The 20,123-nt window shown below is 47.3% G+C and overlaps 1 protein-coding gene across 3 annotated transcripts in view; it reads right to left on the bottom strand.

Annotated features, from left to right (window-relative positions):
* The window catches only part of PSD4 (pleckstrin and Sec7 domain containing 4), a 37,394-nt gene extending 24,795 nt beyond the window's left edge, over positions 1 to 12,599 (bottom strand). Inside the window, exons 1-2 of one of the 3 annotated variants that reach the window (XM_049695873.1) lie at positions 12,431 to 12,595; positions 2,456 to 2,578 (exon numbers count right to left, since the gene is read on the bottom strand). The gene's annotated coding sequence lies outside the window, so the exon portion shown is untranslated. Of the gene's footprint in view, positions 1 to 2,455; positions 2,579 to 12,430 lie in introns of all 3 variants that reach the window. The other 2 variants (XM_033416314.2, XM_012539010.3) reach the window with 2 other exon arrangements.
* Positions 12,600 to 20,123: the final 7,524 nt, after the last annotated feature.

Raw genomic sequence — 20,123 nt, 5'->3', positions numbered from 1 at the left:
GCACCTGGTGTAACTGTCCTACAGTGACAAAGGGTTCCCCAATAGCCCCTGAGTCCCCCCTCTCACTTACATTATGAACTGTTACTCTATCCATTGCATGGATCCAGAGGCAGGCTCAGAGAGGTTAAGCCACTGCCCACGGTGGCACAGCTGGGAAATCACGAAGCTGTGGTTGGAACTCAGAGCATCTGACCGCATGGACCGACTGTCATCCATCTCCCACGGCTGAATTCCCGACATATGTCTGCAGGCCACAGGCCACAGGGGTCCAGGAGTCTGAGTCCGAGGCTGGGGGAACCACGCTCACCGGACCGTGCTCTCCTCCCTCCGCACAATCTATTCTCCGGTCTCAGTGACCACCAGCTTCCCTGCTGAGGGTCCAAAGACCCCGGCCCCCTCCCTGAACTCTAGTCCTCATAAATCCAACCTCCCAGAAGACTCCTCGACTTGCAAGGCCCATATCCAAGGGCCTCAGACCCAGGCCGGCCTGGCCCACAGCGCACAGGGCGTGGCTCCAGCTGCGCCCCCCAACACACACACGCACACACACGCGCACGCGCACGGCGAGGAGTCCACAGGGACGTGCCTACCAGGCCTTTCTCTGGGCACCCAGAAGTCTGAGATTCTCTGCTTCCTGGACCCGTGGAACCTCTACTCCTGCTCCTCCCCGGGGACATCACTGCTCTGTGCGGCCCTAGACCTGGGGCGAGGGGGAGAGGCAGCGAGGGGGTGGAGAGGGCCTGGACCTGGGGGCGGGTCGACCCACTCCGTGCACGTGCGGCACCAAGCCAGGGCAGGGGAAAGAAAGGGAAGGAGCTAAAGGCTTGGGGTGGCCTCTGCCGCCACATTCAGCAGGGGCTGCGAATCCTCATTCAGAGCTGGACCTCCAGGTCATCATCAAAGAGACAGGCAGGAAAAGAGGACACACTTTGTATAACAGTTCATCAGGTGCGGTGTTATAACACTGACACATCCGAACACGTCTTGGGGTGGGGGGCCTCCACTGTTCCCTTTTCCGGGGCTTGCAAATGTTAGCGGCAGGTTTATCTCCAGGTCCGCGCAACACAAACCGGGTTCGTAACCTTCCCCAAGCCGTTCGTCCTTCTGTGTGGAGGATTTTACAACACTTTGCCCAGCCAGGTAAACCAGAAACCTAAAGTCGCCTCGGCCCAAATGCAAACCCTCCCTCAGGCCTCCAGCCGCACAGGGTGTCCGGCACGTGGCCACGGCTAAGTCAGCGCCGGCCCCACGCCATCCCAACGCGAGAAGCTGCTGACCGTCAGGAATAAAGCACAGGACCCCTGTCCTCAGGAGCTTCCAATCAAGTGACAGACAGAAAATAAACAAGCGACGAAGTAATCAGTGTGTGATTATAAACTGTGATAAATGCTGGCAGGGGGATGGGACGGGGAGAAAGGAAAGTGAGCAGTGGGGAAGCTCACCGCGAAGGGAGACCGGGGGCACCTTATCCCCATACAGAAAGAGTGTAGGGTGGGCATTTTCGGCAGATGAAACTGCATGTCTCATTTCTTACCCGAGACCGGAAAGGTCTCCAGGAGTGAAGGGAACAGAAAGCCAGCCAGCTTGGCCAGTGCGGCTGGCCTAGGGGAGGGTGGCCGAAGAGGATGGGGCCAGATCCCGTGGGGTCCCCAGGGCTAAGCAGGGGAGTGACAGGCGTATTTATTTTTAAGATCACCTGCTGCTGCATGGAGAACAGACAGTGGAGGGCGCAGTGAGAGCAGGGAGACCAGGCAGGGGCTCTGTGACAGTCCAGGGGAGGTGGGACAGTGGTTTGGAGGGCAGCAGAAAGGGCAGAGAAGGTGAGACAGAGGATGTGGGATCTATATCGGGGATGCTTGGGAGAATCTGCCACGTAAGTGATGCTAGAGAAGTCCAGGTCAGCTTCTAGATTTCTGGCTTGAGCAACTTGGATGGGTAGTAATGGTATTTGCTCAAATGGGAAAGATGTGGGGAGATGAGGCTTCAGGGAGCAAACCAAGAGTTTCATCTTTAAATATTAGGTTTGAAATTCTGCTGATAGCAGATTTCTCAACTTAAGTGACAGAAGCCACAAGACAGTGGGATAAAATATTCAATGCGGTGATAGAAACATAACTGCCACCCCAGAATTTCATATAGAATGAAAATATCTTTTAAGAACAAGGATGAGAGAAAGACATTTTCTGATACACGAAATCTAAGAAAGTGCGATCTCAAACTAAAGAAAGTTCTACAGTATACACTTTAGGAGGAAAGAAAATTCTCCCAGATGGAGGGTCTGAGATGTAAGAAGAAATTACGAGCAAAGAGTGGTAAAGATGCAGTAAACACTAAAACTGTATAAAGCAGTAACAATAATATATTGGAAGGTTAAAATAGAAAGATATAATTTCAAAAATAAATAAATATTAGGCTTGAGATATCTGTGAGATACTCAAGCAGGAGTAGCTGGTACCTGGAGTTGACTGGAGGGGCTGGGCTGAAGAAAGGAGCTCCTATGTGACCAGCAGGAAGGTGGTCCACGCTGGGGGCTGGCGGAGCCTCCCCAGGAAAAGCCCGCAGAGGAGAACAGCAGGGGCTGTCCAGGAGGTAAGAGAAACAGCGTGAGGGTGTGTCATCACCAAAGAAAGACAAGAGAGGAGAAAGATAACTTCAGAAGGAGGAAGTGGTCGGCTGTGTCAAACGCTACTGGAAAGTAGTGCAAGATGAGGAATAAAGTGACCATCGAACGAGGGCGCACGGAGGTTACAGACAAGCTGGGGGTGGGGGCTGGAGGCACGATGCGGGCAGAAGCCAGGCGACCATGAGGTGAGGACTGATTAGGAGCCGAAGACAAGGGTCTTCCCCCTCCACTCCCAGCCCTGAACCCATCCCAGGCTGGGCTCCCTGGGGCTGAGACGCTGCCGGTCAGCCCGGGCACCAGCGATCGGCTTCCTCCGTGTACTTATGAGTCTCCTTCCTTCCCCTGACTGTAAACTTCTCAAGGGCGAGGACTGGTCCACTCGCCTCTATCGCTACCCAGGTTGTGCAGCAGAGGGCCTGGCTCATAACTGCTCCCAAACCTGATGAATGCATGAGTCAAAGCTGCTGTCTTCTGACCCTCAATCATATCGAGCAGCACCGTGGGAAACGGAGTCGGCCTCTCCGCTCTCCTCCCAGGCAGCAGGTCTTATACGTGACTGGTGTGTGCATTTGGGGGCATTTGGGATGTGGCCGGGGGGGGGGGGTTCCTGCTTACAGCAAACTCCTCGAAAAGACTCCCAGACTCCTGCAGCCGCCAGCTCTGTTCCGTCTCCTAGCACTTTCACCTCCTTCCCAAGATGCAAGGAGCAAAACTGGATGGGTGGGGGGAGGGGCGGGGGGAGGGGCGGGCCACAGGCAAGGGGGGCCTCCAGCTCACAGGGCGTGTGGTTCAGTGTGGGCAGGCGCAGGGCAACTAGCTCTGGCGCCCAGAGCCCCTGCTGGTGGGGAGCTTTGATCTTTGGTGCCCCCTCCCACTTCTGGGGGTCCCCGCCCACTGTCCCCCTCCCCAGGGCCCAGCAGACACGCAGCCTCCGGACCCAACCACAGCCCAGGGGCAGGCAGCCTTCCTGCCTCCCTTGAGGTGAGTGACTTCCTGTTTGCCCGCAGCGGAAGCTGCTCAGCACAGGTGGGGAGGTGGCATCTCACACACTGAGCGCAGAGGGTGGAGTGGAGCCCACCTTCCGGGAGAGGAGCTCTGGGGCTTTCAGCACACAGCCTGCCCTCCTGAGAGGCAGAGCGGTGAGAGGCGGGAGGCAGCAGAGGAAGGGAATGGGCACCTGGCTTCTCACTACCTTACACAGAGGGCCCCTAGGGGCTGCCACTCACAAGGCCCTTTACAAACAGCATCTCCAAACCCTAGAGTCCGGGGTGGGGGTGGGGTGTTACGATCCCCACGCCACAGAACAGATAAGGAGACCGAGGGTCAGAGCAGCCTCTCAGGCTGGACTTGAACCCAGGACTGCCAAACCAAATGCACTGTCTGCTATACCCTGTCGCCATTTACACGCTGCTGATACGAAGGAGTTGGGATTGCTTTCCAAGGGAGCAGGGCTCCTCATGGCCCAGCCTGAGCTCATTTCTACAACGCAGACCTTATGAAAACTCCAACGGTGATGGAACTCACTACCATCGTTCCGGGGGTACCGGCTACCAGGCTGGGGGAGAGCCGGGGCCAGAAGCACCTCGACGGGCCCCCATGTCCCTGAATTTGTCACTGTAGAGGTTCTGTCCTTTAGGGAGGCCTGGGAGTAAGGCAGCCACCTGCTCCTTCCTCCAGAAAATGCCCTTTTCCCTCTTAGGTCTCAGGCCTCCACAAGCCCGGGCCCTCAGGGAGGACAGACAGGAGGACACTTGCCTTCCTAAATATTTCTCTGCCAGAGTAGATGGTGACAGTCCCACTGGCCAGTAGCTGGGAGGGAGGGCCAGGGTGAGGGCTTCTAGGGACGGAGCCCACGGCAGGGGCCACTGGTGCCCCTCCCTAACACCTGTGGTCTTAGACTGGGAGGGAGACGTGTCCCAGAGGCAGGGCAGTGAGGAAAGGGATCACGGGACAGCGGCAGCACCATCACCAACCGCCCTACACACATGGGCACCAAGGCTGCCCTTGTTTTCCTGGGCAAGGGCCAGAAGTGATTATTACGAAAGTGAGTGACAGCTTCTATCTCTTGGACTCGGCTGCCCAGTCCCACAGTGGGTACAGTAACCTTGCTGTGGTTACTGTGGACAGGTGCCCAGGCCACCACTCTCTGGCCTTCTTATTCCTTGGCACCAAAGTCCGGCCCCAGCTGCTCTCTCCCAAAGCCACCCTGTATTTTCAGATTAGCATTTTCCCTGCAGCCACTTGTCACAGGTCTGTCCTTCTTAGGTAAGCAGAGAGTAGGGCTCTACAGTTATTCACATCTGTCCTTGAGCCCCCTGGGCACCCAGAAGATGCTTACAAACATCTGTTGCAATACATGTGCGCTAAGATAATTATAAAAGCAAAAATGCTCACAACCTCAACATCCACCAGGAACCAGATAAATAAATTATGATAGAACCATCGAGCGAACCTCAGCAACCTTTAACTATCTTGTTTTTGAAGAGTATTTCATGAAGTGGAAAGATTCTCACTGCATATTATTAAGTAAGAAACTTGATTGTATATTCAGTATGGTCTCAATTTTTTTTTAAATGTGCATATTGGGCTTCCCTGGTGGCGCAGTGGGTGAGAGTCCGCCTGCCGATGCAGGGGACGCGGGTTCGTGCCCCGGTCCGGGAAGATCCCACATGCCGCGGAGTGGCTGGGCCCGTGAGCCATGGCCGCTGAGCCTGCGCGTCCAGAGCCTGTGCTCCACAACGGGAGAGGCCACAACAGTGAGAGGCCCGCGTACCGCCAAAAAAAAAAAATGTGTGTATTTAGGCAATGAAATACCAAAACACTGGTTGATAGCGGCTATCTGGGTGTGGTAACAGTAGACATGATGTTAAGTTCTTTATGTGTTTTTGGTGTGTACCTGCTGTTTAAAAATAAACACGTATGTACAAAAAACAAATAAATAAACAAATATGTACGATGTTTGTCATCAGCAAAAATAAATTAAATTTGTTGAATTAAATAATGATTGAATTTCCCTGCTCACTTTAAAGACTGGGAGGTTCTTTGCCAACCCCCCTACCCACCAGGTTGCCGGTGGACGACCAGAGTGAGACGGGGGCGGGCCTAAGAGGGTCTGCATTGGTATTTGTTGCTTCTGACCCCTCACTGCTACCACCGCTCAACTGGCTGCAGGGTGACCTCTCTGACGTTGGTGTAGGGACCTACTCAGAGCCCCAGAACTGGGATGAAGTTTGAGATGAAGACATTTGAGATTTGACAGTTACAGTAAGAAGCCTTCTCAGAGCTTTCCTTATCTGACTAAACGCAGCAAATTCTGAGAAATAAGGCAGCCATAAATTCCTTCTGCAGGGCAGATCTATTCCCAGAAGGGAGAACTCAATAAAATCTACCCCGAACCCCTTCTCTAGGAGAGATTTATGGCCCACAAGGAGACTGCAAAAACACTCACACCTGTAGAGACCAACATTATCACTACTTTGTCATTTCTCATTTGTTCTAAAAACCCATTTGTCTTTGGAAAAGAAACCTATTTGTTCTTCCCAGAGAAGGCTTTTTCTCCGCGCTCCCTCTTCCTTACTAATTTAGGTATATAAGCCTTTAACACTAACAGGCCAGCTACTTTTCTGACTGGCTCCCACGTGCAGGCCAATGAACCTTCTTCTACTGTTAATCTTTTGCCAGTTTAATTCGCAGGTCCCAGGGACAAAATCTTAGAGGGTAGGGGAAAAGGGTTTTTTCCCCGTCTCCCACATAGCGAAGATGATCTCCTCCACGAATCCACTAATCTAAATCTGTGTTTGCCTAAGTAGGCATATGGTACACATAATAAACATCTTTAATAGTTAAGCATGTATTTGAATATGCATTAAAAAACCCCACGATTTCACAGATAGTGTTGCTAAGGATCTCGCTAAAGTAAATAATGCCTACTTCATGTTGTGTTTTTCAAATTGTGTGTATTCAAGGAAAAATATGAAATAAAATAGTATAGGTGGAAAACTCTTCTGTCAAAAATCATGACAAGCTATGTAAATGAGTGGGCTGAATCCAACCTTTCAAACACTTACTCTTTTGGAGGAAGACGTGTGGAGGGTCTTCCTTATAATGCTAATTAGCCTTCATCAGCCATTGACTGACGAACAGGAAATTCAGGTTGCACAACCAGAGGAAAAGCAAGGCTCTGGTGTTACATAAAAAAGACAACAGGTGGGCTCCCCTGGTTGCGCAGTGGTTAAGAATCCGCCTGCCAAGGCAGGGGACACGGGTTCGAGCCCTGGTCCGGGAAGATCCCACATGCCGCGGAGCAACGAAGCCCGTGCACCACAACTACTGAAGTCCGCGCGCCTAGAGCCCGTGCTCCGCAACAAGAGAAGCCACCGCAATGAGAAGCCCGCGCACCGCAAGGAAGAGTAGCCCCCGCTCACCGGAACTAGAGAAAGCCCACATGGGGCAACGAAGATCCAACACAGCCAAAAATAAAATAAATAAAAATTAAAAAAAAACAACTTTATAAAAAAAAAGAGAGAACAGGTATATGCTGACATCGCGAAGGAGGGAGACAAGACTCAGAGGGGGTTTTGTCTGGGCCCACCCCCACCCCCAAAAGGTTGGTGTTACCCTGGGGGTGCTCTCACATAAGCCTGCCCAGAGCAACAAAGCCCTAGGCTGCCCGGTGCCCTCTCTGTGCCAGCTGGAACAGATCATGTCTATCAACAGTTGCCCACAGGGACAGAGCGGGCAGTCTGGCTCGGCAGCCTCCAGCAGGAACGGCGCTGGGGCCCCGAGCTCCTCCCCAGGGAGACAGCCCGCACACCTGTGCTTCCGGAGGCCTCTTCTCTCCTGTATGCCTCAGCCCTTCCACTCATCCTCCAAGGGCACACTGAGAGATGCCAGGAAGGCAGGGACCCCTCGCTGGCCGTCCTTGTTTACAAGGACCCCCGCCCCACCCCTGCCCAGGTTCCCAGGCCGAGAGGATGCTTTCCTGAGATGGCGGAGCCAGCAAAGGGCAGAGTTCGAAAGTGCATCCGTGCCACCTTGCTGGTCCAGCCTGTCCATCCACTTCTCAAGCCTGTTCATCCGCAACCCGGGGCTTTGTTCTGGTGGGGCCTAGTTTGCACTTAATGCTCTCCCATAGTGACCTCACCCACTCCCACACGTTCACCTCGTACCCACTCGCTGAAGGTTCATGAACCTTCCCCAGCCCGGAGTCCTAAATGCCAACGGAAATCCTTTGGCCAGGTGAGCAGGACTTCAGAATCAACAGGTGCCCAATCACCTGTCCACGCGCCCATGAGCGTGCCTCCCCGCACCCCCCGCCCCGTGCCCAGCCCTGCGCTCCAGGTCCTGTCTGCAGCATCGCATGTGCCCCGTTTCCCAAGTTAGCAGGCACCCTTCATGCCTCCAGCGTCCAGTCCTGCTGGTTCTCCGTCCCCGGCAGCCCCTCTGCTCGTCACCTATCCGGAGAACCCCAGGGACCTCCTGCCTCTCAGGTGCACGTCCACAGTCTGTCCCAATTCTCCTCCAGGAGCTCACTCCTGCCCTTGAAAATCCTTCCTGGCTGACCCCCACCTCTCCTCATTGCCTTTAGGGAGAACCCAACAGGGCATTTGAGACCCCCAGCCTCTCCTAGGACCACACACTCCCACCCTCAACCACACCCCCAGTCTATGGGGCTCCCCGGAATAGTTCCTGGAAATTTCACACGTTGTCGTGTCCTCATGCTGTGCTCCTGGTCAGCTCTGTTCCCTTCCCCATCCCCCTTTCCACCTATCCAATCCTCTTCAGCCTCCAGGGCTCACCCCCATCATGCCATTTCTCCAAACAAGCTTTCTAGACCAAGCCGGTAAGAATCAACCGTTACGATAATTCCATAATTCCAACCACGGAAAGCAGTGCAGCGGTCAGAAGCAACAAACTGAGTGTCCAGGGAGCAGCTAGATAAATCTTCTTAAAAAATAGCACCGGCTTTAAAAGTAAGATCATGATTTGTAGCACAGTACAACGTACGTAAGTTTAAAATACATGCATATATAAATCAACATCATATATTTCTCTAAAACAGTCCAGATCCCAGGATAAACGTATCATAAATATATCAGAGTAGCTGCTGCGCACAAAGGTAGGGAAGATGGTGAAGGGCAGTCAGTGGGACTGGAGTTGAGGGATGAAGAGAAAATCATCATAAGACTCCTTATAATTCAATAATAACAACAAGACAAAAATCCAAGTTAAGTCACAGGCCAAGGACATGAACAGTCCACAGAAAGAGGAAGACAAAGGGTTTAAAACATACAGGAGACTCACAACGCCGCTGACTATAACTACCTATTAAAACGACAATGTGATGCCATTGTTTTGGTCTGCCAAATTGGCAAGAACAGTTTATAACACCAAGCCGGCATCAACTGAAATCTAAAATACACAGAGCCTTTCAATCAGTAATTACACATTTATGGATGTCGCCTGCTGAAACAGTCACAGAAGTGAGCAAAGATGTAGGTACAAGTATCCTTAATGCGTAGTTGTCTATCACAGCAAACAAACAAATGAAAATGGGGAAAACAATTTAGAAAACCATAAAGGAATGGCTAGATAAATATGTTAAATCCATTCAGTGAGATATTACACATTTCTTTTAAAAGGATGAAGCACATCTATATGTCCTGAATCTGAATAAGTATATTAAGTTAAAAAAGAAGGGGGGCGCGGTACAAGGTACAGACATGAGTATTCTTTTTTTTTTTTTTTTGGCCGCCTGCACAGCACGCGGAACTTCCCCGACCAGGGATCGAACCCCCGTCCCCTGCCATGGAATCGTGGAGTCTTAACCACTGGACCATCAGGGAAGTCCCAGACCTGAGTATTCATATTCTCATTATTTGTGTAAAGAAAAAAGAAAGAAAAGAAAAAGTATAATATGTATATGTTCATTTACAAATAGAACATAGGTCTGCAAGTATTCTCAATTGCCTCTAAAAAAGATAGGGAATCACAGGACAGGAGAAGGAAGGCGATTTCTCACTGTGTTCCTTAAGGGCTGTTTGAACCAACACTTGTAAAAAGATTTTTAACACAGGCAAGTAGTACCTTTCAAAATATTTTTAAAAGAACTTTTAACCCATGCAAATATTATCTTAAAAAGCAGAAAAGAAGTGGAATGCACCCATAAGTCCTGCTGTCTTCTCTCTAACCAGCCCCTGCTGTGAGGCACCCTGGAGACCCTTTCTACTGCAGACAAACATCCCTTTAGCCAAAACCTCTCTCTCTCTCAGAGCACTTGGCTCTAAAACTGCACCACTCGATTATAAGTCCTGATTCTTCACTTACTAGCTGTGTAAAAGCGGGCAACTTTCTTATTCTCGCTGGGCCTCAGTTTTCTCATCTGTGAAACGGGGTGGTCCATACATCACAGACGTGCTGTGAGAATGATTTGTGTTTGCACACGAAGTGCTCAAGAGAGCCTGGCGTATAGTACATGCCCGATATCCTCTCCTGTTTTCCTTTTAAGTCTACTAATGAGATCGTTCTTCTGAAAAACAGAAGATTATTGGCATTTTCCTAGAAGGCAACAGTTTTTCTCCCCATATCAAGTCTTTACTGATTTGGAAAACTTGGTGTGTACCTCCCACTTCAGCCCATGTTGTTGGATGGATGCTGCATATAAGGAAAGCCAGTGATACCTCTCCTGCCAAGAGACACGCTCTCCATCTCTGGTGATCACCTGTTCCCTGCTAGTGTAAAACTCCAGGCCTGCCCCTGAGTTTTCTTGGGAGCATGTAAATCTTCCTGCCGCGGCAGTTGAGAGCATCACCTGCCTTCCTGCATGCCTCCGGTCAGCAGGCTGAGCCCCGCCCCTGCCTCCTCTCATGAGAGCCCCAGAGATGCCTGCTCACCTCTCAGAGCCACCATGGCCTCCTTCCTGTTCAGCAATGCCCAGCCTGCTCCAGCCTCCTTCATGTCTCAGGGCCTTTGCACTTGCCGTTCCCTCTGCCTGGAATGTTCTTCTCCCAGCTAGTCACATGCCTGTGTCTTGTCTACATCCAACTCCTCAGCACAGCCTGTCCTGACCACCCTATTGAACTCAGGAGGTCCCCTCACCTAGTTCTAACCCCTTAAGCTGCTTTGCTTTTGTTCACAGCATTTATCTGACATGACATTAAAATTGCTGCTATTGTTACCGTCCATTTCTCTCCACCAGAAAATAAGCTCTAGGGAGGAAAGACTGTCTTGTTCAGTGATGTATCCTTAACACCCAGAATAGTGCCTAACGTATGGGCTCTCAGTATTTGTTGAATGAATGAACAAATAATCGAGTCAACAGGATATGTCTTCTGGGGAAGCTTAAATCTCCACCTCAGATTTAAGCCTCCCAACAAGAAGGACACTCTCAGGACTCCACAGGGGGGCTACTCACCTCTCATCCTTTATACACTGATCCCTTGTAGGCAGCTCATAAGTCCCTGTTCATGGTCACAGAGGACATCCTATCCTGTGCCCCCAGAATTTGAGGGCCTGAAGATGGTACCATTTTCCTACCTTATTTAGAAAGCCTGCCTGCTACCTTCTCTAGCCCAGGGCCGAGTTCTCTGATCTGTTTCACGGTCATGCCCATCATCACCTTGTTTTGTTTTGTTTTGTTTTGTTTTACAGCATTTAATCACTCTCTGAACGAATGTGATTCATCTCCTTACTTATTTTCTCTCTCCCGCAATTCATGTAAACAAGAGCAGCTGTATTCCCACTGCCTTCATGCCTGATGAGTGGTTGGCACTCAGTAAATATATGTTGAATGAATGGATGAATGAACGAATGAATGAATGACCCTTCTTCAGAACCCTCACATAAAGGAAGAAAGAAATGAATCACTCGGTACTATCTGCTGTCTAAACCTGACCTTGACGTTTCTTATGTAGAGGGGCTCAGAGACATCCAATTAGTTGCTAATTACATCCAATCAGCTCTGGGCCAGGGGAAGGACTGGGTAAATGAGGTCAGGGGCAGGTGGAGCCTTCAGCTGCCCTGGCCTTCACGTTGATGCTGCCCACCTGACCTAGACATGCAGGCCATGGACACAAGGGCCTGGGTCAGCACACTTAGCAAAGTGGGAAAAAAACACCTGCAAGGAACTCACAGCCCTGGCTCCCCTGTTTTACTGAAAGAAGCTAAACTCAATCCTAGAGCCAGAAAGAACCCTAGAGGGGAAAGTGAGTTTGTCTGCTGGGCAGACACTGTTTACCTTCTTAGGAACCTCTGGTGTTTTCTGACCAGACACACCCAGAAGGGCCAAGGAGAAGGGCCAAGGAGAGCCGCCAGCATCCAAGGGAGTGGGGAAGAGCTGGGCTCTCCTCCATCCCAGTGCGCTCCTGGCGGGGGCAGCCTGCCAGACTGGCCAGGCTCCCAGCAAGCAGGGAGCAGGGAGGAGGGCCCCGCCGGGTCACCGGCCTAGGGGCCACGGAGGCCAACGGGAGATAAGGAGTTAGGCCCTCGGTGTCGCCCAGGTCTGATGCTGGATGGTTTTAAGGGCTCCTCCTGCAACCAGGTGCACCCCGCCCGGCTGGAAGAGCCTGTGGAGCCACCGCACCCCAGGCCGGGCAGTTTGACTCTCTCAGGGAGCGTCCCCCTGCTGTCGGCGGCCCTGCCCCCTGATGAGGTTGAACGCTGAGGACCCCACCAGCCCTACTCGCTCTCGCCCCTCGGAGCCTCTTCCCGCTCTCCCCGGCTGCGCAGATGCTCCCTCGCTCGGCGGCGCCCCCAGTGCGCGGCACACTCTCCGCAGCGAGGCCGGCGCGGGGCCCCACCTGCCCTTACCAGTGTCCCGCTGGGCTCCTGCTCCGGCCGCCCGCCCGCCCGCCCGGGCGCCCCATGGCCCGGAGGCCAGGCGCGGGCCGGGGACGGCGGGGAACGCGGGGCGGCGGCTGCGCGGGGGACCAGGCCGGTCCAGCTCCGGCGCGCGGCTCGCGCGAGGCACTGGGTTTCCGGCGGGGAGACGGAGGGCGGTGGCCGGGCCGGCGGCGCGGGGCGGGGCGGGCGAAGCCGTCCGACTGGTCTGACGGCGGCGGGCGGGCGCCTCCTGCACGACCTGCGCTGTCCCCGTTGGGCCGCCGGCGCCCCGAGCCCTCTGTCCGGTGTCTTCCTCCAGCTCGGAAACCAGCCGGAAGCCCAGACCAGCCGCAGACGGGTGCACGCCCCGAGCCGGGTCAAAATCCGAGTCCCTCCAAACCCATTCTGTGCCAGTTCTTTCGTGGGCGCCAGAAAAAACTGCATTATCTCAGCTCAGAATTTCAGCTGTCTGTAACTGTTGACTTACAGACAACTGGTGAACTTTCGCTAGCTGGTTTGGGGATCGGTGGCTTGGAAGCAAATAGTGGTGTCTTGAAACTTCCATTTGTTTTAGCAAACATGTCCTCAGAGGTAGTGATATTGGCAAGAAGCTCTTGTTTTTTAATGTTCCACTTGATGCCACTCTCTGGTTTCCATTTCTGTAACTATATGTGAAAATAGAAGTTGATTCCATTTTTCCAGTATAGCCAGTGATATTTCAGCTTCCATAGAGATTGACAACGTGGAGAAGTCCGTCTCTATGGGATGCTGAAGGTCCTCAAGCAACAACAGCAGCTAATAATTTATGAGTGTTATTGATGCGCCAGGCACTAGCTCTCTACCTGTCTTAATACTTAATCCTCACAACCACCGTACAAGGTAGGCAGCTTTCCATACAATGAGGAAACTGAGGCACAGAGAGGGGAAACAACCTGACCAAGACCACATAGACCGTCATCACTGTAGGATCAGCGATCCTACAACTTATTAGTAATTCACTTGTTAACGCTACAGACATTTATTGTGCACCTACTGTATGTATGTCAGACACTGACTAGGCACTGTGGGATAGAAATCTGAACCAAATACTCCAAAAGTTTGCAGCCTAGCAGGAGAGATAAGCAGTGATGTGATGTAGATAGATGGGGGCTGGGAGGTGAGGGGTCACTCCCTGAGGGGAAGAATCCTGGAGAGGAGGGAACCACAAAGGGGAGAGGTCCAACATCTGCCTGCAAACTTCCCTCAAATCCGTGGCTGACTCCTGAATGAACACGCATGAGGCAAGAATCCACATGACCCAAAGGAAAAGTATAGCTGAGCAGAGATTTGAGCAGTTAGCTGCCTGCTGCTGGGGAATTTGGAGTCAAGTCCTGCTACCTTAGAGGGGGTTGGCAAGCACTTTGGACTGTCCATTGACACCTCAGAATGACCACACTTAAGGGGTAAAGACTGCATTCTAGGATTAAGGGATCTACCCCAGGATTAGGGGCAAGCCAAGAGAAATCTAAAACCAAGCCCGCGCAAAACCAAGTGCATTTCCAATAATTTAACTTCCTGCTAGAACAAAAGTTGACACTCTTCAGAGGAAAATAAAAGAATCCAGGGCATCTACAATGCATCATTCACAATGTCTACCATACAATAACAACAAAATAGTAGACATTGTGAACAGAAAATGTGAACTGTGGTCAAAAGGGGGAAAAAAATCCAGTCACTTAAAATATACCCACTAAAGGAAAACTGTTTTCCTCTATACTCTCAGTACTTCTGACATCAAATATGTGGGTTTTCCCCTCACATTAATCAGTTCTCCAACTCTTCAGACCAACAGAGTGTCCTACAATTTAATTATGACACTACCCAGAGTTAGTGCAGACCCCACAGGTTAAAGCCTCAGTCTCACAAGATTGCCCCCCATTGCAAGTCCCAGGTTGTCACCTGTACTTCTGACCCACTGGCTATAAATTGAGGACTCCCAGGATCCCCTCCTCAGGTTTGTTAATTGCTAGAATGGCCCACAGAACTCAGGAATCACATTACTTACTATTACCAGCTTATTATAAAGGATATAACTCAGGAGCAACCAAATGCAATGAATACATAGGACAAAAAAAGAGTGCAGAGTTTCTATACCATCTCCAGCCACACCACCCTCCTGGCACATGGATGCATTCACCAACCCAGAAACTCTTCAAAACCAGTTGTTTAGGGTTTTTATGGAGGTTCCATTACGTAGGCATATGATTGATTAAATCATTGACCACTGGTGACTGAATTCAGTCTCTAGCACTTCTCCACTCCCTGGAGGTCAAGGGGTAGGACTGAAAGTTCCAAACGTCTAATCACATGACTAGTTCCCCTGGCAACCAGCCCCCATCTGTAGGACCTTTCCAAAGGTCACCTCATTAGCATAAACTCAGGTGTTGTTGAAAGCTGCCTGTTATGAATAACAAAAAACTCTCACCTTTGTCACTGCAGAGCTATTTCAAAAACTGGGGACAAAACAAACAGACAAACAAACAAAAAAACCCCAAGCATTACAACAAAAGATGCTCCTATCACCTTCTCACTCAGGAAATTACAAGAGGTTTTAGGAGTTCTGTGTCAGAGACCAAATATGTATTTTTTATTATATCACAATATCACATGTACAGACAAATAAGATGTTGGAATCAAAAATTAAAAATTAGATAAAAATAAAGAATTAAAAATAAAAATTATGATAAAAATGTTAGAGAACCTACAGCAAAAGGTAGATATAAAGGTGAAGAGAGAGGGAATTTCAGCAGAAATACGATCCCCATTACTTTTAAAATAAACAACCAAAAGGAATATAAATATATCTCCTCCAGGGAGGGAAACATCTCTATCTGTATTAACCTGGAATGAAGAGATACCTCAATCTTTCCCTGCCAGAGGGGAGATAGGCAAGTTTGTCACGTTCTGCATAAGATCAGAGCCTCCCAACATTGGGCTTCCTCTGCTATAGCATGGCCCACTGTCTGTGCAGGCAACATCTGGACCTCATCGTATCTCCCTGTGGGAATTGGGGTAGGGAGACCTAAGCAACAATGTTCCTCTCCTATTGCTATGAGTCATAAATTATCTCTTATCTTCTGCCAGTGTCTATGAAAACTGTGACATGCTAACTTGCTGGCTTACAAGCAGAGTAAAATCAAATCTTGGATTTTTTTCACAGTTCCTGACTTAACAGAGATAAAGAGAAAAATCTTATAAGGACCCAGGGGAGAAAATACACATTGCATACAGTGACCCAATGATAGGAATAACGGCTAACTTCTCATCAGAAACAATGTAGGCCAAAAGACAGTGGGACATTGATTTTAAGGGCTGAAAGAAAAAAATCTATTAACTTATAGCTCTGTATCCAGTTAAAAACATGTTTTGCTTTTTTTTTTACAACTTTATTGGAGTATAATTGCTTTACAATGGTGTGTTAGTTTCTGCTTTATAACAAAGTGAATCAGTTATACATATGTTCCCATATCTCTTCCCTCTTGCGTCTCCCTCCCTCCCACCCTCCCTATCCCACCCCTCTAGGTGGTCACAAAGCACCGAGCTGATCTCCCTGTGCTATGCGGCTGCTTCCCACTAGCTATCTATTTTACGTTTGGTAGTGTATATATGTCCATGCCACTCTCTCACTTTGTCACAGCTTATCCTTCCCCCTCCCCATATCCTCAAGTCCATTCTCTAGTAGGTCTGTGTCTTTTTTCCTGTCTTACCCCTAGGTTCTTCATGACATTTTTTTTTCTTAGATTCCATATATATGTGTTAGCATATGGTATTTGTCTTTCTCTTTCTGACTTACTTCACTTTGTATGACAGACTCTAGGTCCATCCACCTCATTACAAATAGTTCAGTTCGTTTCTTTTTATGGCTGAGTAATATTCCATTGTATATATGTGCCACATCTTCTTTATCCATTCATCCAATGATGGACACTTAGGTTATTTCCATCTCCTGGCTATTGTAAATAGAGCTGCAATGAACATTTTGGTACATGACTCTTTTTGAATTATGGTTTTCTCAGGGTATGTGCCCAGTAGTGGGATTGCTAGGTCATATGGTAGTTCTATTTGTAGTAGTTAAAAACATGTTTTAAATAGAAAGCCAAGTAAAAATATTGTCAACTAAATAAAACCTGAGAGTTTTTGCCTCCAGCAGATTCACACTACAAAAAAAAAGTGAAGAAATTCTTCAGGAAGATAGGAATGATATAAGATAAAAATTAGAATCTACAGAAAGGAACAAAGAGAACTGGAAATGATAAACTTATGGGTAAATATAAAAGACAATTTTCTTTCTTGTATTAAATGATTTAAAAGTCAACTGACAATTTAGATAAAAAACAATAATATTGGGGGATTTATAACACACGTAGAGTAAGGTATATGACACGAAAAGCACAAAGCATACAAGGGGAAGGTAAATAAAACCATATTGTTGTAAGGTTCCTATATGTGAAGCTTTATAATATTAATTCAGAGTAATATCAGTATAGGATATAAAAATAACTACTGAAAGAAAGAAGTCAGGAAAGTAAGGAAAAAATAAACAAAAAAAAGAGGGGACACATAAAACAAATAGCAAGATTGAAAAGTTATCATTAACTACATTAAACACTTCAGTTAAAAGGCAGAACTTTTCAAAATGTCTAAGAAAATACCCAACCCTATGTTTAGAAAAGACACACTTTAAGTATAAAAGATATACTCTAAGATATAGACAGGTTGGAAGTAAGTGGCTGGATAAAATATACTTTTAAACATTAAGCCTGAGAGAGCTTGGTGTGGTTATAGTAAGTGTGGACAAAGCAGACTTCAATACAAAGAGTATTCCCAGAAATAAAAAGTGTCATTTTATAAAGATAAAAGGATCAATTCATCAAGAAAACATAACAATCCTAAATATGTATGAATCTAACAACACAACTTCCAAATATATCAAGCAGAAATTAACAGAACCAAAGAGAGAAATATAAAATTCACAATCATAGTTGAATATTTTAACACCTCTCTCAGTAATAAATAAAACAAGTACAGACAAAGTCAATAATGGTACAGAAGATGTAAACATTATCATTCATCATTACTAAATCGACATTATAGAATATTACATCAGCAGCAGGATACATATTCTTTTCAAGTGCACATAGAACATTAACCAACACCAACTGTATAGACTATAAAACAATCTCTAAATGTCAGTGGGTTGAAATTGTATAGATCATGTCTTCTTGATCACAATGAAATGAAACTAGAAATCAACAACAGCACTTTATCTAGACAATGCCCCAAAATTTGGAAATCAAGCAATACGCCTCTAAATAACCCGTGGGTCAAAGAAGAAATCCCAGGGAAAATTAGGAAATACTTCAAACTGAAATGGCATAAAGATAGATAAACAGATCAATGTAATGGAAGTAGAGTGTCCTAATATAGGTTCACACATGTATGGTCAATTGGCATCTTTTGGCAAAGGTATGAAGGTAATTCAATGGAAAAAGGAACGTCTTTCTACAAATGGTTCTGGAACACCTAGAAACCTGTATGGTAAGAAAATGAACTTTGGGACTTGTATCTAGAATATATAAAGAAAACTTTCACCTCGATAAAAAATGGGCAAAGGATCTGAATAGACATTTCTCCAAATAAGATACACAAATGACCAATAAACATATGAAAAGATGCTCGGCATCATTAGCCATCAGAGAAATACAAATCAAAATGACAATGAGATACTACTTCACGTCCAGTAGGCTGGATGTAATAACAGATAATAATAAGTGTTTGTGAGGATATAGGGAAATTGGAATCCTCATATGCTGCTGGTGGGCTTATAAAATGATCTAGCGGCTTTGGAAAACAGTTTAGCAGGTCCTCAAGGTTAAACATAGAAGTACCATATGACCTAAATCCCATTTTCTGCTATATCCCCAAGAGAAATAAAAATACGCGTCCACATAAAAATTTGTACTTGAATGTTCATAACAGCATTATTCATGATAGCCCAAATGGGAAACAACCCAAATGTCCATCAACTGATGAATGAATTAAAACAATGTAGTGGGACTTCACTGGTGGTGCAGTGGTTAAGACTCCACGCTCTCAGTGCAGGGGGCCCGGGTTCGATCCCTGGTCAGGGAACTAGATCCCACATGCATGCAGCAACTAAGAGTTTGCATGCCACAACTAAGGAGCCCTCAAGCCGCAACTATGACCCGGCATGACCAAATAAATAACTAAAAAAATATTAAAAAAATAAAATAAATGTCTCACCTTTTTTTAAAAAAATGTAATATATTCATACAATGGAATATTATTCAGCCATACTGGCCCATGATACTACAATATGGATTAACTTCAAAACTTTATGCTAAGTTAAAGAACTCAGGCACAAAAGATCACATATTGCATGACTCCATTTATATAAAATGTCTGGAATAGGCAAATCTATAGAGACAGAAAGTAGATTAATTGTTGCCTAGGACTGGGGGAAAGGGGAAGCGGGGAGTTTTTGCTAAAAAATATGAGATTTCTTTTTAGGGTGATAAAAATGATGAAATTGTGGTGGTGGTTGCATAACTCTATAAAAACACTTGTATTAGCCAGGGTTCTCCAGAGAAATAGAACTATTTCTATTCTAGAGAAATAGAAAGAGGATTTATTTATTCATTCATTCATTCATTCATTCATTATAGGAATTCTCTCCTGATCTGGCATCTGCAAGCTGGAGGACCAGGAACCCACTGGTATAAGTCCCAGTCTGAGTCCAAAGGCCTGAGAACCAGGGGAGCCCATGTCCAAGGGCAGGAGATGATGGATCTCTCAACTCAAGAAAAGAGAGCAAATTTGTCCTTCCTATGCCTTTTTGTTCTATTCAGACCCTTAGTAAATTGGATGATGTCCACTGGCAATAGTGAGGGCCATCTCCTTTACTCAGTCTACCCATTCAAATACTAATCTCTTCCAGAAACCCCACAGTCATGTCCCAAAATAATGTTTTACAGCTGTCTGGGTTTACAGTATCCATTAGCTCAGTCTAGTTGACACATCAAATTAACCATCACAATACTAATAACCACTGGAATGTGCGCTTTAAATTGCATGACGTATGAATGATGATATCTCAATTAAACTTTTTTTTTTTTTTCGGCCTTGCCGCATGGCTTGTGGGAATCTTAGTTCCCCGACTAGGGGTTGAACCCGGGTCTCCGACAGTGAAAGCACCGAGTCCTAACCACTGGACCACCAGGGAATTCCCTCAATTAAACTGTTAGAAAAGAAAAAAATCCAGAACAGTCTTGTCCCTTACCTCACAACACACATAAAAATTAAGATAGATTATAGACCTAAATATAAAAAACAAAATATCCGGAAGAAAACAGGAGAAAACCTTTGCAACTTTGTGGGTGGCAAAGATTTCTTACAAATGGATAAAAAGACCAGATAAACAGAACTTTATAAAAAAAATTTTAAATTCTGTTAATCAAAATAACCTGTTAGGAAAATGAATAGACAAACCCCAGGTTGGGAGAAAATATTTACAAAAAAATATATCTGACAAAAGAGTCATATTCAGATTATATTCAACTTCTACAATTAATTAAAAAAAACCTCAATTAAAATAATGGCCAACATGAAAAGATCCTCACAT

The sequence above is a fragment of the Orcinus orca genome, chromosome 13 (genome assembly GCF_937001465.1).
Source record: "Orcinus orca chromosome 13, mOrcOrc1.1, whole genome shotgun sequence".
Taxonomy (NCBI): Eukaryota; Metazoa; Chordata; class Mammalia; order Artiodactyla; family Delphinidae; genus Orcinus; species Orcinus orca.
Note: the sequence above shows the minus strand (reverse complement) of the source record. Positions and strands in the feature narration are given on the sequence as shown.